The following is an 18,211-nucleotide window of genomic DNA, read 5'->3' on the forward strand; positions in this document are numbered from 1 at the left end:
CCACTAAATCCCAATAAGGCCAAAATACCTCCCGGGGGGTTCCAATAACCTAAAGGTGCTCCGGTATATTCCCGATCTCACTCGGAACCATTCCGATATCCAAATATAGTCGTCCAATATATCGATATTTATGTCTCGACCATTTTGAGACTTGAAAGAACATGCGGTGCCCCCATGTTTGGTTTTGGTAATTGATGACACCATCCGGAAGACTCATATTTATACATGTGGATCCGAATTACTCAAAGTGGACCGGAAAGGCTTAGTTGTCAGTCTGAACGACTTAGTGTGATATTTGTGGTCAAATCATACTGTACCAATGAAGATATATGTTTTTTTATTTGTTTACAAGAACATTTGCTTTGTTTAGTTCAGAAATAGATATGGTTTTATACGTTGCAGATGGTGTTTCAGATGGCACTATATGTTATGGAAAAAAACATCCGCACAATAAAACTGAGATTTGAACAACATTCGTCCGATAGCCTAGCAACAACACTCCATATTCATCTGTCGTCAATGTGTTACTTGGACATTTATAGAGAAACACAGCTATTTCCCTACATAAAAGAAAATCTACAATGGCATCGCCACAACCGAATGAAAATATTTTCTTTCATAAAAATAAATCTTCAATGGCATCGCTAGGATCGCCACAAGTCCACAACCTAATGAAAGAATCAAGGTTCACGTTAGTCAATCATCATCACCCAAACTTTTCTTACTTAAAACTAGGACGTGTACATCTCCATGTTGTATAGGGAACAATACAAGGGTGGATAACGAACATAGATTCAAGTGGTTTTTTGCTTCCAATAATTGTTGTTTACACAACTCTTCTGAATTAAGCTAGGACATGTAGATTATCTGTCATGTACAAGGAACAATGTGACACCTTTTTTTTGGTTTCCAATAATCACAATTACCCAAACTTTTGTTATAATTAAAGCTAGGCCATGCAGGATGGAATAAGAACATAAATTCGAAAAAATGATGGACACATATCCATTAGAACTAAAAAATGATGGACAAAACATATTTTGAAACATTGCCATGTTAGAGAAAATTGTTTCACATGGTATCTTTCCGAGAACACAACATTATAATCTATTACAGAGTAACTGATTTGATCCAGAACAGTTTGTCAGCTGGTTTGCTTATTCATGATCATGCACTCCACTGCATAATTTTCTCTTCTCCATACTTGATGCCTAGTGGTGTCCATTCATATATATGTCCTAAATCGATACAGAGAAAAGCAAAAGCAAGTACCAAAGATAATAGGAAGGGCTCACTGATCTTACGACATATTCATCCGACATCTCGACAGAAAAACCCAGTTATCGACCATCCACACGTACAGTCAGCGCCTGGGTACAGTACAAATCCCCTCTCCGGCCGGCTCTACTACCCATATGTGGGGCACGCCCTGGATAGAGCAGCTGCTCGACGAGCGGAGATGGAGGAGTAGGGGACAAGCCGGTAGGCGTGCGCCTCGCCAACGTCGGCTGCCATGGGCGCCGATCCGCGCCACGCCGCGTGTGCCTCACCAACTATGGCCGCCATGGCCGCCGTTGGAGATGATGTCGCCGGAGGTGGAGAAGGCGAGGCGCACCCCGCGCCGTTGGCCGCTTTTTTGGGCGGGGCAGAGGCCGCCGCCACAGGTGGATACAAGGGGACGGGCAGGAAGGCTACTAGGGTTAGGGCAATGTGTTTAGGTCAGGTCCTTCATTTCCAGCTGGGAGAAAACAGAAAAGAAAAATGAAATACTGAAATACTCCCTCCGTTCCTAAATATTTGTCTTTCTAGAGATTTCAAATGGTCACCACATACGGATGTATATAGACATATTTGAGTGTAGATTCACTCATTTTGCTCCGAATGTAGTCACCATTTGAAACCTCTAAAAAGACAAATATTTAGAAACGGAGGAAGTACTCCTCACAAGAAAATCATAAACAAAGCTGTCGATTACCCTTTTGCCCCTCAAACGGCGGTACTCCACCTGTTTCCGGGTTAGTACTCCGGGGGACTGATGCTGGAGTACCAAATCGCGCAAACCATTGGATTGAGGAAAACAAACGGTGTCTATTCATTTCAGGGTATAGTAAAAGATCTCCTCTTTATACATTGCTCGCCAAGGTTACATAGTTGGAACCAACAGTCCGTGGTAGGTTCAGTCCAAGTCTCATGGCTTCAGCCATGAAAACATCCGAGCATAAGTTAGTATTCACATTAGTTGTTTCGACAAAGTTACCTTTGTCATCTCTAATGATTTTTTTTGAAAAAAAGGCGTGCCCCCGGCCTCTGCATCTGAACGATGCATGCAGCCATATTATTAAGAGTCTCAAAACAAATAATATTCAAAGTATTACAACTCGCAAAAAGGAGCAATTGAAAAAAAGAAGGAACTCAGAATTACAACCGACGATGGTAGATAGGATTAGAGACCTAGACTCCTATCCTGTTAAGCGACCGCTATCCAAACCGGTTGAAAATATCCCGTGTTACCATCTCCCATTGGTTGCACCCAGTAACCACCGGCATTGGTTGCACCCAGTAACCAGTGGCTCCCTGGAGTCCATAGGAGTGAGTAAGGACCACGTACGGATCCATGCGGTAGCTCTGAAAATAACCCGCAAGAAGGTTATAAATTGTTGTCTGTTAAAAATCATGTCGTTCCTACAGTTCCATATAGCCCACAACAGTGCACATATTCCAATTCAAATATGAGGCGTCGTAGTACGTTCCACCCCAGCTAACCACGTCCCAAACAACGATTCAATGTTAACTGGAGGGAGAATGTTGAAGGCTATATGTATTGTTCGCTACAACAATTTGGGCAGAGGACAATCTATGAAAAGATGTTGTATTGTTTCATTATTATCACAAAAACAACATCGTGAGCTGCCTATCCAATGTCGCTTTAACAGATTGTCTTTGGTTAGGATCATTTGCTTGTGAACAAACCATATAAAGATTTTAATGCGCAAGGAGACCTTAACTTTGCAGATATGAATAAATCTCGGAATTGGGCCAGAGTTAATTAGATCTATATAAAAAGATTTGACTGTGAACAAACAATTCCTGGTCAGCCTCCAATGTAATGAATCAGTTTGGTCGGATAATTGAATATCCATCAATCTCCCTACAAATGTATCCATGACTTCCATCTCTCCCCAACCAAAGATCGCCTAAACTGAATATTTAAAGGGACCGATTGTAATATCGTGCCAACATAACTTTCCTTACGTTGGACAATATTATACAGACTTGGATATTGAATGACTAATGGCGCCTCCCCTAACTATGTATCCTCCCAAAAACGTGTTGACATCCCATTGCCAACAACAAATTTGTTTTTACGAAAGAAAAAGTCTTTAATTCTCATAAGCCCCTTTCAGAAAGGGGAGTCTGACGGCCGAGCGGTAACTTGTGCTAGAGTTTACGGTTGTAAATATTTGTTTCGTAAACTTTGTGCCCACATACCATCGTTCTCTACCGAAAGCCTAAAAATCCATTTGCTCATAAGGCATTTATTTTTTATCTCTAGATTCTCAATACCGAGACCTCCCTGATCTTTGGGTCAACATAATATATCCCAGCGAGCTAAGCGATATTTCTTCTTGGCCTCATCTGACTGCCAGAAGAATCGAGATCGAAAGAAATCTAGTCTCCTCCATACCCCTTTTGGTACTTCAAAAAAGGATAACAGAAACATCGACATACTGGTCAGGACTAAGTTAATGAGTACTAGTCGATCACCATACGACATTAACTTGCCCTTCCAACATCTAAGCTTTTTTTTCAATTCGATCCTCGATGCACTTCCACTCCTTAATAGAAAGTTTCCAATGGTGAATAGGTATGCCTAAATAGCTAAATGGCAGTGAACCTAATTCACAATGGAACAATTGTCTGTAAGTGTCTTGCTCGTCTTTGGCCCTACCAAAGCAAAATAACTCGGTTTTGTTGAAGTTAATTTTTAGTCTCTAAAAGGATCGATATAGTAGACTAGAGGGGGGGGTGAATAGGCAACTAACAATGTTTAGCTTTTCTTTACCAATTTAAACTTTGCACCAAAGTAGGTTGTCTAGATATGCAACTAGGTGAGCAACCTATATGATGCAACAACAACAAGCACACAAGCAAGCAAGGGATATAACACAAAAAGCTTGCAGAAGTAAAGGCACAAAATAACCAAGAGTGGAGCCGGTGAAGACGAGGATGTGTTACCGAAGTTCCTTCCTTTTGAGGGGAAGTATGTCTCCGTTGGAGCGGTGTGGAGGCACAATGCTCCCCAAGAAGCCACTAGGGCCACCGTATTCTCCTCACGCCCTCACACAATGCGAGATGCCGTGATTCCACTATTGGTGCCCTTAGAGGCGGCAACCGGACCTTTACAAACAAGGTTGGGGCTCTCTCCACAATTTAATTGGAGGCTCCCAACAAAACCGCGGAGCTTCACCACAATGGAATAGGATTGACCTCTTTCCAACTTGGAGTAGGAGAGGGAAGGAAGAGGAAGGAGGGAGGAAGGAAAGGGGGAGCCGGCCCCCCTCCCAATTCAGATTGGGCTTGGGGGGGCACCTCCCTTGCTCCTTTCCCCTCCTTTCCACTAAATCCCAATAAGGCCAAAATACCTCCCGGGGGGTTCCAATAACCTCTCGGTGCTCTGGTATATTCCCGATCTCACCCGAAACCATTTCAATATCCAAATATAGTCGTCCAATATATCGATCTTTATGTCTCGACCATTTCGAGACTTGAAAGAACATGCGGTGCCCCCATGTTTGGTTTTGGCAATTGATGACATCTCTATGGACTAATGGTTGCCTTGAGTTATATTTGAAGGTTTTGTCCATAGGCTTTTCTTGGAGTACATGTGTTGGTTTCAAGGAGAGTTTGTGTTGACCAAGGTGCTATTAAGGAATTATCCAAAGATTGGTCATGTGAGAGTTGAGCTTATTGCAAGCATGTCTTGAAGAAGAAGATTGTGTGATCATTCATGTTTACCTTCAAGACATCATCCAAATGAAGAGAGTTGGAAATATTTAAGGTTGATCAAGACTAAGTCAAGAGTGAATCAAGTTGATCAACTCACAAAGTGTAGAAGATGTACCGAGAGGGATCAAGTGATCCCATGGCATGGTAAGCATTGTCCATTGTGCTTTGTGTACTAACCCATGGTCTATGTGAGAGTTCTATGTGGGGTTAGGTACGTGTTCATGGGCTTTCGTCAAGAGCAAGATATCACTCAACCCATGGAGAGGATGACATCAAGTGGTGATCGTCATCAAGATTGCTGTGTGCAAGTTCAAGTGGAGCATCACGAAGAGATCAAGTGCTTGAAGCTTGCCATCCATTGTGGTGTCAATGGACTTGTGAATATGTGCCGAAGAGTGGCTCACCCATAGTGGAGTATGGGGGAACAATCATCTAGTCTCCATCAACCCAACGCAATCAAGAAAGGTGGTCCATCTTGAGGAGGACAAGATCGTCATCATCTAGCTCAAGTGGATCATGTGCAAGCAAAGGTTTGCCCTTGATAGATTTTCTATTTTACCGGTCTCATGGTGGTAGTTGGGAGACCGGGTTATAGCATCGATAGCCGTACTATCAAGGGGGGCTCTCAAGTGAGTAGCTTGATCGTATCGTTCGTCGAGAGCTCAAACCATTGCATCCTTGCATCATGTTTCTTGGTTCTTGTTTGGTTCTCTTTGTGAGTCTTAGAGCTTATGGTCATCTTGATGACAAGCTTGAGTTCATCGAAAATGGAGTTTGCATGCGTCTTCTATGATGTTTTCGGTGTTGGAGGTTTTACCGGTCTTATCCGAGGAAGGGTTCTCACCATTTTCTTTTGGGCCTTTTCTAATTTGCTTCTTATTGGTATTTCTATTAAGATTGTGTTAGCCCTTGTCGCTAGCTTTCCAACAAATTTGGTTTCGTCGAATTCGGAGTCCGTTTGCAAAAGTTGTGGCAGTTTTGGTGTTCTGAAAAGGTTGTAGTAGTACTACCGCGAATTGGAGCGGATGTAATTTTTTACTACCGCTCCAGAGTGGTACTACCACGGCTCCTACAGCGGTACTACCGCTCCGGACCAAAAACTCGTCCCAAGTCTTGCGGTGGTAGGCCCGGATGTATTTTTTTTAGTACTGCTCGCAAGCAGTAGTACCGCTACCCTTTGCGGTAGTACCGCGATCCCTAGCGGTAGTACTATGAGGACGAGCGGTAGTACCACTCCAGCAGTTCTACTGGCCTTTTGTCTCCTCACTAGGGTTGAAAGCAAGCATGAGGAATTCCGCAACCTGAAGCAAGGCTCTTTGTCTTTCTATGACTACAACAAGTTGTTTCAGAAGCTCGCCCGCTTTGCTAAGCAGGACGTACCTGATGAGAAGAGCATGATATACCAGTTCAGGGGTGGTCTCAGAGAAGAAATTCAGCTAGCTCTTGTTCTCTTTGAGCCCTTGAGGTACTATGAGTTCTACAACATGGCATTGAAGCAAGAGGCAGCTCAACTGAGGTGTGATGCTTCCAAGAAGCGAGTCAGAGATGCTACTCCTTCTTCCTCTACTCAAGTGGCCAAGCAGCAGAAGTATTGGCTTCCTCCTCCTCTGTTTCGTCAGCCGTATCAGCAGAAGAGCAAAGGTGGCAGTGGATCTTCCCACCCACCCAACCCTGGCTTTCAGAACAAGACTTCGTCTCAAGCTCCAAGATCGAGTGCTCCGTATCACCGTCCGCTTTCAGAGGTCACGTGCAACAAGTGCCAATAGAAGGGTCACTATGCCAACAAATGCTTCAATCAGAGGCGTCTTCCTCCTCCTCCTCCTGTGAGATCGGCAAGTACATCTGTGGTCAAGCATAACCCCAAGCACGCCAAGGTCAACTTGATGAACGCAGCTCAGGCAGAGGATTCGTCAGATGTCATCATGGGTAACCTTCCTGTTAACGATATCCCAGCAAAAGTACTTTTTGACACTGGTGCATCGCATTGTTTCATCTCGAGACCGTTTACATCTAAGCATGGTTTGGCTTGGAAAATTTTGCCTAGTCCATTAGCAGTTGTCTCTCCCGGTAGGCGCATGCATGCTAACTCCATTGCTCCGGATGTTACTATCACTTTGGGTGACTACAAATTTCTATCTTCTCCAACGGTTCTTGGTGACTCGGATATTGATCTTATTCTTGGAATGGATTGGATTTCTAAGCACAAGGCGCATCTTGATTGTGCAGCCAGGCAGATTCAATTGACTCATTCGTCTGAGGATGTAATTGTCTTTGCCGCTCGTGATGCTACCATCCGTCTGTTTTCTCTCAATGAGAAGGGTGAACTGGATGCTATCTCGCAGATTCCAGTCGTTTGCGTATATCAAGACGTCTTTCCAGAAGAGCTTCCAGGAATGCCTTCGCACCGGCCAGTTGAATTCGTCATCGATCTTGAGCCTGGCACCGAACCAGTGTGCAAGCGTCCTTACAAGCTCGGACCTGAAGAGTTGAAGGAGCTGAAGAAGCAACTCGATATTCAAGAGAGAATGGGTCTCATCCGGCCTAGTTCTTATCCGTGGGGTTGTGGTGTTCTTTTTGTGAAGAAGAAGGATGGAACGGACCGACTTTGTGTTGATTACCGTCCATTGAACAAGAAGACCATCTAGAACAAATACCCACTTTCCAACATCAACGAGTTGTTCGAACAACTCAAAGGCGCCCAAGTATTCTCCAAGCTTGATCTCCGTATGGGTTATCATCAGATTCGAATCCATGAGCAAGATATTCCCAAGACGGCTTTCAGGACAAGCTATGGTTCTTATGAATACACTGTCATGTCTTTTGGCCTCGTCAACGCTCCTCTGACTTTCTCTCGCATGATGAACTTCATCTTCAACGCCTACACCAATGACTTTGTTTTGGTCTATCTCGACGACATTCTGGTCTTTTCGAAGAACAAGGAAGATCATGCCAAGCACTTGCGTTTGGTGCTCGATAAGCTCAGGGAACACCAGTTCTACGCCAAGTTCTCCAAGTGCGAATTCTGGCTCGATGAGGTTCTTTATCTTGGTCATATCATCTCTGCCAAGGGCATTGTGGTGAATCCTGAGAAGGTGTCTGCAATTGTGAATTGGGAACCTCATCAGAACGTGTCTCTCCAATGAAAGGTACTCGTCGCTTCGGTATCAAAGGGAAGCTTGTCCCCAGATACGTGGGACCTTTCAAGATTGTCAGCAAGAGAGGTGATCTCGCCTATCAACTCGAGCTTCCTTCAAACTTTGCAAATGTTCATGACGTGTTCCATGTCTCTCAGCTTCGAAAGTGGTTCAAGACTCCTGATAACACCATGAACTTCGAGGACATTGAGCTCCAAGAAGATCTCTCTTATCGTGAGCACCCCATTGCTATTCTTGAAGAGACTGAACGCAAGACTCGCAACAAGTCAATCAAATTCCTCAAAGTCAAGTGGTCACACCATTCCGACCGTCAAGCTACCTGGGAACACGAGGATCACCTCTATTCTGAGTACCCGGCGTTCTTTCAGTCCTAGATCTCGGGACGAGATCCTTTCGTAGTGGTGGAGTGTTGTAACACCCCGGATGTAATTTACCCAATATGTACTCCAACTCTTGCCGTTTCTGACGTTAAGTTATTTTATTTTCTCGGGTTCGGGTTTTTGTCTCCGTGTGTTGTTGTCGTTGTCATGCATCTCATATCATGTCATCATGTGCATTGCATTTGCATACGTGTTCATCTCATGCATTCGAGCATTTTTCCCGTTGTCCATTTTGCATTCCAGCGCTCCGTTCTCTTCCGGTGGTCATTTCTACCTTTCTTTCATGTGGGGATTAAACATTTTCGGATTGGAGCAGGACTTGCCAAGCGGCCTTGGTTTACTACCGGTAGACCGCCTGTCAAGTTTCGTACCATTTGGACTTCGTTTGATGCTCCAACGGTTAACCGAGGGACCGAAAAGGCCTCGTGTGTGTTGCAGCCCAACACCCCTCCAAATTTGGCCCAAAACCCACCAAAACCTTCTCCATCATCTAGAGCGTTCGATCACGATCGCGTGGCCGAAAACCGCACCTCATTTGAACACTCCTAGCTCCCTCTATGCCTATTTAAAGACCCCCCCCCCCCGAATTTCTCCTTCCCCTTCCTCCCGAAACCCTAGATCCATCCCCACCCACCGCCGCCGGACAAAATCTGCCAGGCCGGACATTGTCCGACCCGCTCCGCCGCCGCCACGTCAGCCCCGTGAGCCCCATGGGAAGTCCTACTCCCACCGGGAGTAGGATTGCCCTCTTTCCAACTTGGAGTAGGAGAGGGAAGGAAGAGGAAGGAGGGAGGAAGGAAAGGGGGAGCCGGCCCCCCTCCCAATTCAGATTGGGCTTGGGGGGGCACCTCCCTTGCTCCTTTCCCTCCTTTCCACTAAATCCCAATAAGGCCGAAATACCTCCCGGGGGGGTTCCGATAACCTCTCGGTGCTCCGCTATATTCCCGATCTCACCCGGAACCATTCCGATATCCAAATATAGTCGTCCAATATATCGATCTTTATGTCTCAAGCATTTCGAGACTTGAAAGAACATGCGGTGCCCCCATGTTTGGTTTTGGTAATTGATGACAATCTCTATGGACTAATGGTTGCCTTGAGTTATATTTGAAGGTTTTGTCCATAGGCTTTTCTTGGAGTACATGTGTTGGTTTCAAGGAGAGTTTGTGTTGACCAAGGTGCTATTAAGGAATTATCCAAAGATTGGTCATGTGAGAGTTAAGCTTATTGCAAGCATGTCTTGAAGAAGAAGATTGTGTGATCATTCATGTTTACCTTCAAGACATCATCCAAATGAAGAGAGTTGGAAATATTTAAGGTTGATCAAGACTAAGTCAAGAGTGAATCAAGTTGATCAACTCACAAAGTGTAGAAGATGTACCGAGAGGGATCAAGTGATCCCATGGCATGGTAAGCATTGTCCATTGTGCTTCGTGTACTAACCCATGGTCTATGTGAGAGTTCTATGTGGGGTTAGGTACGTGTTCATGGGCTTTCGTCAAGAGGAATATATCACTCAACCCATGGAGAGGATGACATCAAGTGGTGATCGTCATCAAGATTGCTGTGTGCAAGTTCAAGTGGAGCATCACGAAGAGATCAAGTGCTTGAAGCTTGCCATCCATTGTGGTGTCAATGGACTTGTGAATATGTGCCGAAGAGTGGCTCACCCATAGTGGAGTATGGGGGAACAATCATCTAGTCTACATCGACCGAACGCCATCAAGAAAGGTGGTCCATCTTGAGGAGGACAAGATCGTCATCATCTAGCTCAAGTGGATCATGTGCAAGCAAAGGTTTGCCCTTGATAGGTTTTCTATTTTACCGGTCTCATGGTGGTAGTTGGGAGACCGGGTTATAGGATCGATAGCCGTACTATCAAGGGGGGCTCTGAAGTGAGTAGCTTGATCGTATCGTTCGTCGAGAGCTAAAACCATTGCATCCTTGCATCATGTTTCTTGGTTCTTGTTTGGTTCTCTTTGTGAGTCTTAGAGCTTATGGTCATCTTGATGACAAGCTTGAGTTCATCGAAAACGGAGTTTGCATGCGTCTTCTATGATGTTTTCGGTGTTGGAGGTTTTACCGGTCTTATCTGAGGAAGGGTTCTCACCATTTTCTTTTGGGCCTTTTCTCATTTGCTTCTTATTGGTATTTCTATCAAGATTGTGTTAGCCCTTGTCGCTAGCTTTCCAACAAATTTGGTTTCGTCGAATTCGGAGTCCGTTTGCAAACATTGTGGCAGTTTTGGTGTTCTGAAAAGGTTGTAGTAGTACTACCGCGAATTGGAGCGGATGTAATTTTTTACTACCGCTCCAGAGTGGTACTACCGCAGCTCCTACAGCGGTATTACCACTCCGAACCAAAACTCGTCCCAAGTCTTGCGGTGGTAGGCCCGGATGTATTTTTTAGTACTGCTCGCAAGCAGTAGTACCGCTACCCTTTGCGGTAGTACCGCGATCCCTAGCGGTAGTACCGTGAGGACGAGCGGTAGTACCACTCCAGCGGTTCTACTGGCCTTTTGTCTCCTCGCTGTTGTGTTTCAAAGGGTTACTACCGCCCTAGCGGTAGTACCGCTCCTTGGAGCGGTAGTACCGCTCGGTGCGGGCTGTGAGCACAACGATTGGATTTTTCCCCACCTATAAAAGGGGGTCTTCTTCCCCAATGAACCTTATCCTTTTAGCTCGTGTTATTCCCCCATTGTTGACCTTCTTCGAGCTTGCTAACTCTTAATCCCTCCAATGATTCTTGCTAGTTCTTGAGGGAAAAGAGAGAGGAGATCTAGATCCACGTTTCCACCAATCACTTTCTCCTCTAAGTGAGTGGAACCCCTTGGATCTAGATCTTGGAGTTCTTCGTGTTCTTCTTTCGTTCTTCTTCTCATTTTCTTCCCTAGAATTAGTTTCTTTGGTGGGATTGGGAGAGAAGGACTTGGGCACTCCGTGTGCCCTTGCCATTACATTTGGTGCATCGGTTTGAGTTCTCCACGGTGATACGTGGAAGTGAAGTTTGAGAAGCTTATTACTCTTGGGTGTTTGGGCACCCTAGAGCTTGTTCCTCTTGGGTGCCTTGGCGCCCTAGACGGTTGGTGGTGTTCGAAGCTCAATCATTGTAGTGTAAAGATCCGGGCAAGCATCGGGGTCTGCAATTAGGTTGTGGAGATCGCCCCGAGCAATTTGACGGGTACCGGTGACCGCCCCCAAGGGTTGCCAAAGTGTACGGGTTCGGTGACCGCCCCCAAGGGTTGCCATTTGTATGGGTTCGGTGACCGCCCTCAAGGGTCCCTTAGTGGAATCATGGCATCTTGCATTGTGCGAGGGCATGAGGAGATTACGGTGGCCCTAGTGGCTTCTTGGGGAGCATTGTGCCTCCACACCGCTCCAAACGGAGATTAGCATCCGCAAGGGTGTGAACTTCGGGATACATCGTCGTCTCTGCATGCCTTGGTTATCTCTTACCTGAGCTCTTTACTTATGCACTTTACCTTGTGATAGCCATATTGTTTCTTGTCATATATCTTGCTATCACCTAGTAGTTTATCTTGCTTAGCATAAGTTGTTGGTGCACATAGGTGAGCCTAGTTGTCGTAGGTTTTGTGCTTGACAAATTAACTGCTAGGTTTATTCCGCATTTGTTCAAGCCTAAACCGTAATTATTTTAAAAGCGCCTATTCACCCCCCTCTAGGAGACATCCACGATCTTTCAAGACTCCTCGTCATGTCCGTGCTCATATCCGGAACTCCGAACTACCTTCGGTACATCAAAACACAAAAACTCATAATACGATCGTCACCGAACTTTAAGCATGCGGACCCTACGGTTTCGAGAACTATGTAGACATGACCGAGACACGTCTCTGGTCAATAACCAATGGCGGAACCTGGATGCTCATAGTGGCTCCCACATATTCTACGAAGATCTTTATCGGTCAAACCGCATAACAACATACGTTGTTCCCTTTGTCATCGGTATGTTGTTTGCCCGAGATTCGATCGTCGGTATCTCAAAACCTAGTTCAATCTCGTTACCAGCAAGTCTCTTTACTCGTTCCGTAATACATCATTCCGCAACTAACTCATTAGTTACAATGCTTGCAAGGCTTATAGTAATGTGCATTACCGAGTGGGCCCAGAGATACCTCTCCGACAATCGGAGTGACAAATCCTAATCTCGAAATACGCCAGCCCAACAAGTACCTTTGGAGACACTTGTAGAGCACCTTTATAATCACCCAGTTACGTTGTGATGTTTGGTAGCACACAAAGTGTTCCTCCGGTAAACGGGAGTTACATAATCTCATAGTCATAGGAACATGTATAAGTCATGAAGAAAGTAATAGCAACATACTAAACGATCAAGTGCTAAGCTAACATAATGGGTCAAGTCAATCACATCATTCTCCTAATGATGTGACCCCGCTGATCAAATGACAACTCATGTCTATGGCTAGGAAACATAACCATCTTTGATCAACGAGCTAGTCTAGTAGAGGCATACTAGTGACACTCTGTTTGTCTATGTATTCACACATGTATCATGTTTCCGGTTAATACAATTCTAGCATGAATAATAAACATTTATCATGATATAAGGAAATAAATAATAACTTTATTATTGCCTCTAGAGCATATTTCCTTCACATGTGGGGCGAAACAACTCATACTAGTACTTATGGGCCCAGATGACCTGGAGTGGTACGTATGGGCCCAAACAACTTGGAGTGGTACATGTGGATCCAAACGAGTCATACTAGTACTTATGGGGCGGGCCCGTATGACTCGGAGTGGTACTTGTGGGGCCAGAAAACTCATACTAATACTTGTGAGTCCTGATGACTCAGAGTGGTACTTCTGGATCCAAACGGCTCATACTAGACTTTTGGGTCCAAATGACTTGAAGTGGTACTCGTTGGGCCAAACGACTCCAACTGTTGGGTCCGGTTAACTCAGAGGGGTACTTATAGGCCTGAAATACATGCGTTGGTACTTGTTGGTCCAAATGACTCATAGCGGTACATGTGGGGCAGAATAAGTCATATTGTTGCATGTGGGCTCAGATGACTCAAAGAGGTACATATAGGCCCAAATGGCTAGAAGTGGTAGATGTGGATCCAAACAACTCATACTAGTACCTCTGGGTCCGGAAGACTCATGCTAGTACTTATGGGGGACCGGATGATTTGGAGCGATACTTGTGGTGCTAGAAGAGTCGTACCGACACTTGTAGATCCCGATGACACAAAATTGTACATGTGAGGTATAACAACTCATGCCCGTACTTGTTGTGGGCCCAAATGACTCGGAGTTGTACTTCTATGTTCGGGACTCATACTAGTACTTCTAAGGGCTAGATGACTTGAAGTGGTACCTGCAGGGCGAAACAACTCCAGCTTATGGGCCTTGTTAACTCGGAAGTTCTATGTGTGGGTCCGGATGACTCATAGTGATACATGACGGGAAAACGACTCATACTTCTACTTATGTGTCTAGATACCAACCTTGCAGTGGTACATGTCGGACCAGAAGACTCATATTTATACATGTGGATCCGAATTACTCAAAGTGGACCGGAAAGGCTTAGTTGTCAGTCTGAACGACTCAGTGTGATATTTGTGGTCAAATCATACTGTACTAATGAAGATATATGTTTTTTTATTTGTTTACAAGAACATTTGCTTTGTTTAGTTCAGAAATAGATATGGTTTTATACGTTGCAGATGGTGTTTCAGATGGCATTATATGTTATGGAAAAAAACATCCGCACAATAAAACTGAGATTTGAACAACATTCGTCCGATAGCCTAGCAACAACACTCCATATTCATCTGTCGTCAATGTGTTACTTGGACATTTATGGAGAAACCCAGCTATTTCCCTACATAAAAGAAAATCTACAATGGCATCGCCACAACCGAATGAAAAAAAATTCTTTCATAAAAATAAATCTTCAATGGCATCGCTAGGATCACAAGTCCACAACCTAATGAAAGAATCAAGGTTCACGTTAGTCAATCATCATCACCCAAACTTTTCTTACTTAAAACTAGGACGTGTACATCTCCATGTTGTATAGGGAACAATACAAGGGTGGATAACGAACATAGATTCAAGTGGTTTTTTGCTTCCAATAATTGTTGTTTACACAACTCTTCTGAATTAAGCTAGGACATGTAGATTATCTGTCATGTACAAGGAACAATGTGACACCTTTTTTTGGTTTCCAATAATCACAATTACCCAAACTTTTGTTATAATTAAAGCTAGGCCATGCAGGATGGAATAAGAACATAAATTCGAAAAAATGATGGACACATATCCATTAGAACTAAAAAATGATGGACAAAACATATTTTGAAACATTGCCATGTTAGAGAAAATTGTTTCACATGGTATATTTCCGAGAACACAAAATTATAATCTATTACAGAGTAACTGATTTGATCCAGAACAGTTTGTCAGCTGGTTTGCTTATTCATGATCATGCACTCCACTGCATAATTTTCTCTTCTCCATACTTGATGCCTAGTGGTGTCCATTCATATATATGTCCTGAATCGATACAGAGAAAAGCAAAAGCAAGTACCAAAGATAATAGGAAGGGCTCACTGATCTTACGACATATTCATCCGACATCTCGACAGAAAAACCCAGTTTATCGACCATCCACACGTACAGTCAGCGCCTGGGTACAGTACAAATCCCCTCTCCGGTCGGCTCTACTACCCGTATGTGGGGCACGCCCTGGATAGAGCAGCTGCTCGATGAGCGGAGATGGAGGAGTAGGGGACAAGCCGGTAGGCATGCGCCTCGCCAGCGCCGGCTGCCATGGGCGCCGATCCGCACCACGCCGCGTGTGCCTCGCCAACTATGGCCGCCATGGCCGCCGTTGGAGATGATGTCGCCGGAGGTGGAGAAGGCGAGGCGCACCCCGCGCCGTTGGCCGCTTTTTGGGCGGGGCAGAGGCCGCCGCCACAGGTGGATACAAGGGGACGGGCAGGAAGGCTACTAGGGTTAGGGCAATGTGTTTAGGTCAGGTCCTTCATTTCCATCCGGGAGAAAACAGAAAAGAAAAATGAAATACTGAAATACTCCCTCCGTTCCTAAATATTTGTCTTTCTAGAGATTTCAAATGGTCACCACATACGGATGTATATAGACATATTTGAGTGTAGATTCACTCATTTTGCTCCGAATGTAGTCACCATTTGAAACCTCTAAAAAGACAAATATTTAGAAACGGAGGAAGTACTCCTCACAAGAAAATCATAAACAAAGCTGGCGATTACCCTTTTGCCCCTCAAACGGTGGTACTCCACCTGTTTCCGGGTTAGTACTCCGGGGGACTGATGCTGGAGTACCAAATCGCGCAAACCATTGGATTGAGGAAAACAAATGGTGTCTATTCATTTCAGGGTATAGTAAAAGACCTCCTCTTTATACATTGCTCACCAAGGTTACATAGTTGGAACCAACAGTCTGTGGTAGGTTCAGTCCAAGTCTCATGGCTTCAGCCATGAAAACATCCAAGCATAAGTTAGTATTCACATTTGTTGTTTCGACAAAGTTACCTTTGTCATCTCTAATGATTTTTTTTGAAAAAAATCCGTGCCCCCGGCCTCTGCATCTGAACGATGCATGCAGCCATATTATTAAGAGTCTCAAAACAAACAATATTCAAAGTATTACAACTCGCAAAAAGGAGCAATTGAAAAAAAAGAAGGAACTCAGAATTACAACCGATGGTAGATACATGATTAGAGACCTAGACTCCTATCTTGTTAAGCGACCGCTATCCAAACCGGTTGAAAATATCCCGTGTTACCATCTCCCATTGGTTGCACCCAGTAACCGGCGGCATTGGTTGCACCCAGTAACCAGCGGCTCCCTGGAGTCCATAGGAGTGAGTAAGGACCACGTACGGATCCATGCGGTAGCTCTGAAAATGACCTGCAAGAAGGTTATAAATTGTTGTCTGTTAAAAATCATGTCGTTCCTGCAGTTTCATATAGCCCACAATAGTGCACATATTCCAATTCGAATATGAGGCGTCGTAGTACGTTCCACCCCAGCTAACCACGTCCCAAACAACGATTCAATGTTAACTGGAGGGAGAGCGTTGAAGGCTATATGTATTGTTCGCTACATCAATTTGGCCAGAGGACAATCTATGAAAAGATGTTGTATTGTTTCCTTATTATCACAAAAACAACATCATGAGCTGCCTACCCAATGTCGCTTTAACAGATTGTCTTTGGTTAGGATCATTTGCTTGTGAATAAACCATATAAAAATTTTAATGCGCAAGGAGACCTTAACTTTGCAGATATGAATAAATCTCGGAATTGGGCCAGAGTTAATTAGATCTATATAAAAAGATTTGACCGTGAACAAACAATTCCTGGTCAGCCTCCAATGTAATGAATCAGGTTGTTCCGATAATTGAATATCCATCAATCTCCCTACAAATGTATCCATGACTTCCATCTCTCCCCAACCAAAGATCGCCTAAACTGAATATTTAAAGGGACCGATTGTAATATCGTGCCAACATAACTTTCCTTACGTTGGACAATATTATACAGACTTGGATATTGAATGACTAATGATGCCTCCCCTAACTATGTATCCTCCCAAAAACGTGTTGACATCCCATTGCCAACAACAAATTTGGTTCTATGAAAGAAAAAGTCTTTAATTCTCATAAGCCCCTTCCAGAAAGGCGAGTCTGACGGCCGAGCGGTAACTTGTGCTAGAGTTTACGATTGTAAATATTTGTTTCGTAAACTTTGTGCCCACATCCCATCATTCTCTACCGAAAGCCTAAAAAGCCATTTGCTCATAAGGAATTTATTTTTTATCTCTAGATTCTCAATACCGAGACCTCCCTGATCTTTGGGTCAACATAATATATCCCAGCGAGCTAAGCGATATTTCTTCTTGGCCTCATCTGACTGCCAGAAGAATCGAGATCGAAAGAAATCTAGTCTCCTCCGTACCCCTTTTGGTACTTCAAAAAAGGATAACAGAAACATCGGCATACTGGTTAGGACTAAGTTAATGAGTACTAGTCGATCACCATACGACATTAACTTGCCCTTCCAACATCTAAGCTTTTTTTTTCAATTCGATCCTCGATGCACTTCCACTCCTTAATAGAAAGTTTCCAATGGTGAATAGGTATGCCCAAATAGCTAAATGGCAGCGAACCTAATTCACAATCGAACAATTGTCTGTAAGTGTCTTGCTCGTCTTTGGCCCTACCAAAGCAAAATAACTCGGTTTTGTTGAAGTTAATTTTTAGTCTCTGAAAGGATCAATATAGTTGACTAGAGGGGGGGGGGGTGAATAGGCAACTAACAATGTTTAGCTTTTCTTTACCAATTTAAACTTTGCATCAAAGTAGGTTGTCTAGATATGCAACTAGGTGAGCAACCTATATGATGCAACAACAACAAGCACACAAGCAAGCAAGGGATATAACACAAAAAGCTTGCAGAAGTAAAGGCACAAAATAACCAAGAGTGGAGCTGGTGAAGACGAGGATGTGTTACCGAAGTTCCTTCCTTTTGAGGGGAAGTATGTCTCCGTTGGAGCAGTGTGGAGGCACAATGCTCCCCAAGAAGCCACTAGGGCCACCGTATTCTCCTCACGCCCTCACACTATGCGAGATGCC

This window comes from Triticum dicoccoides, chromosome 1A (assembly GCF_002162155.2).
Source record: "Triticum dicoccoides isolate Atlit2015 ecotype Zavitan chromosome 1A, WEW_v2.0, whole genome shotgun sequence".
NCBI lineage: Eukaryota > Viridiplantae > Streptophyta > Magnoliopsida > Poales > Poaceae > Triticum > Triticum dicoccoides.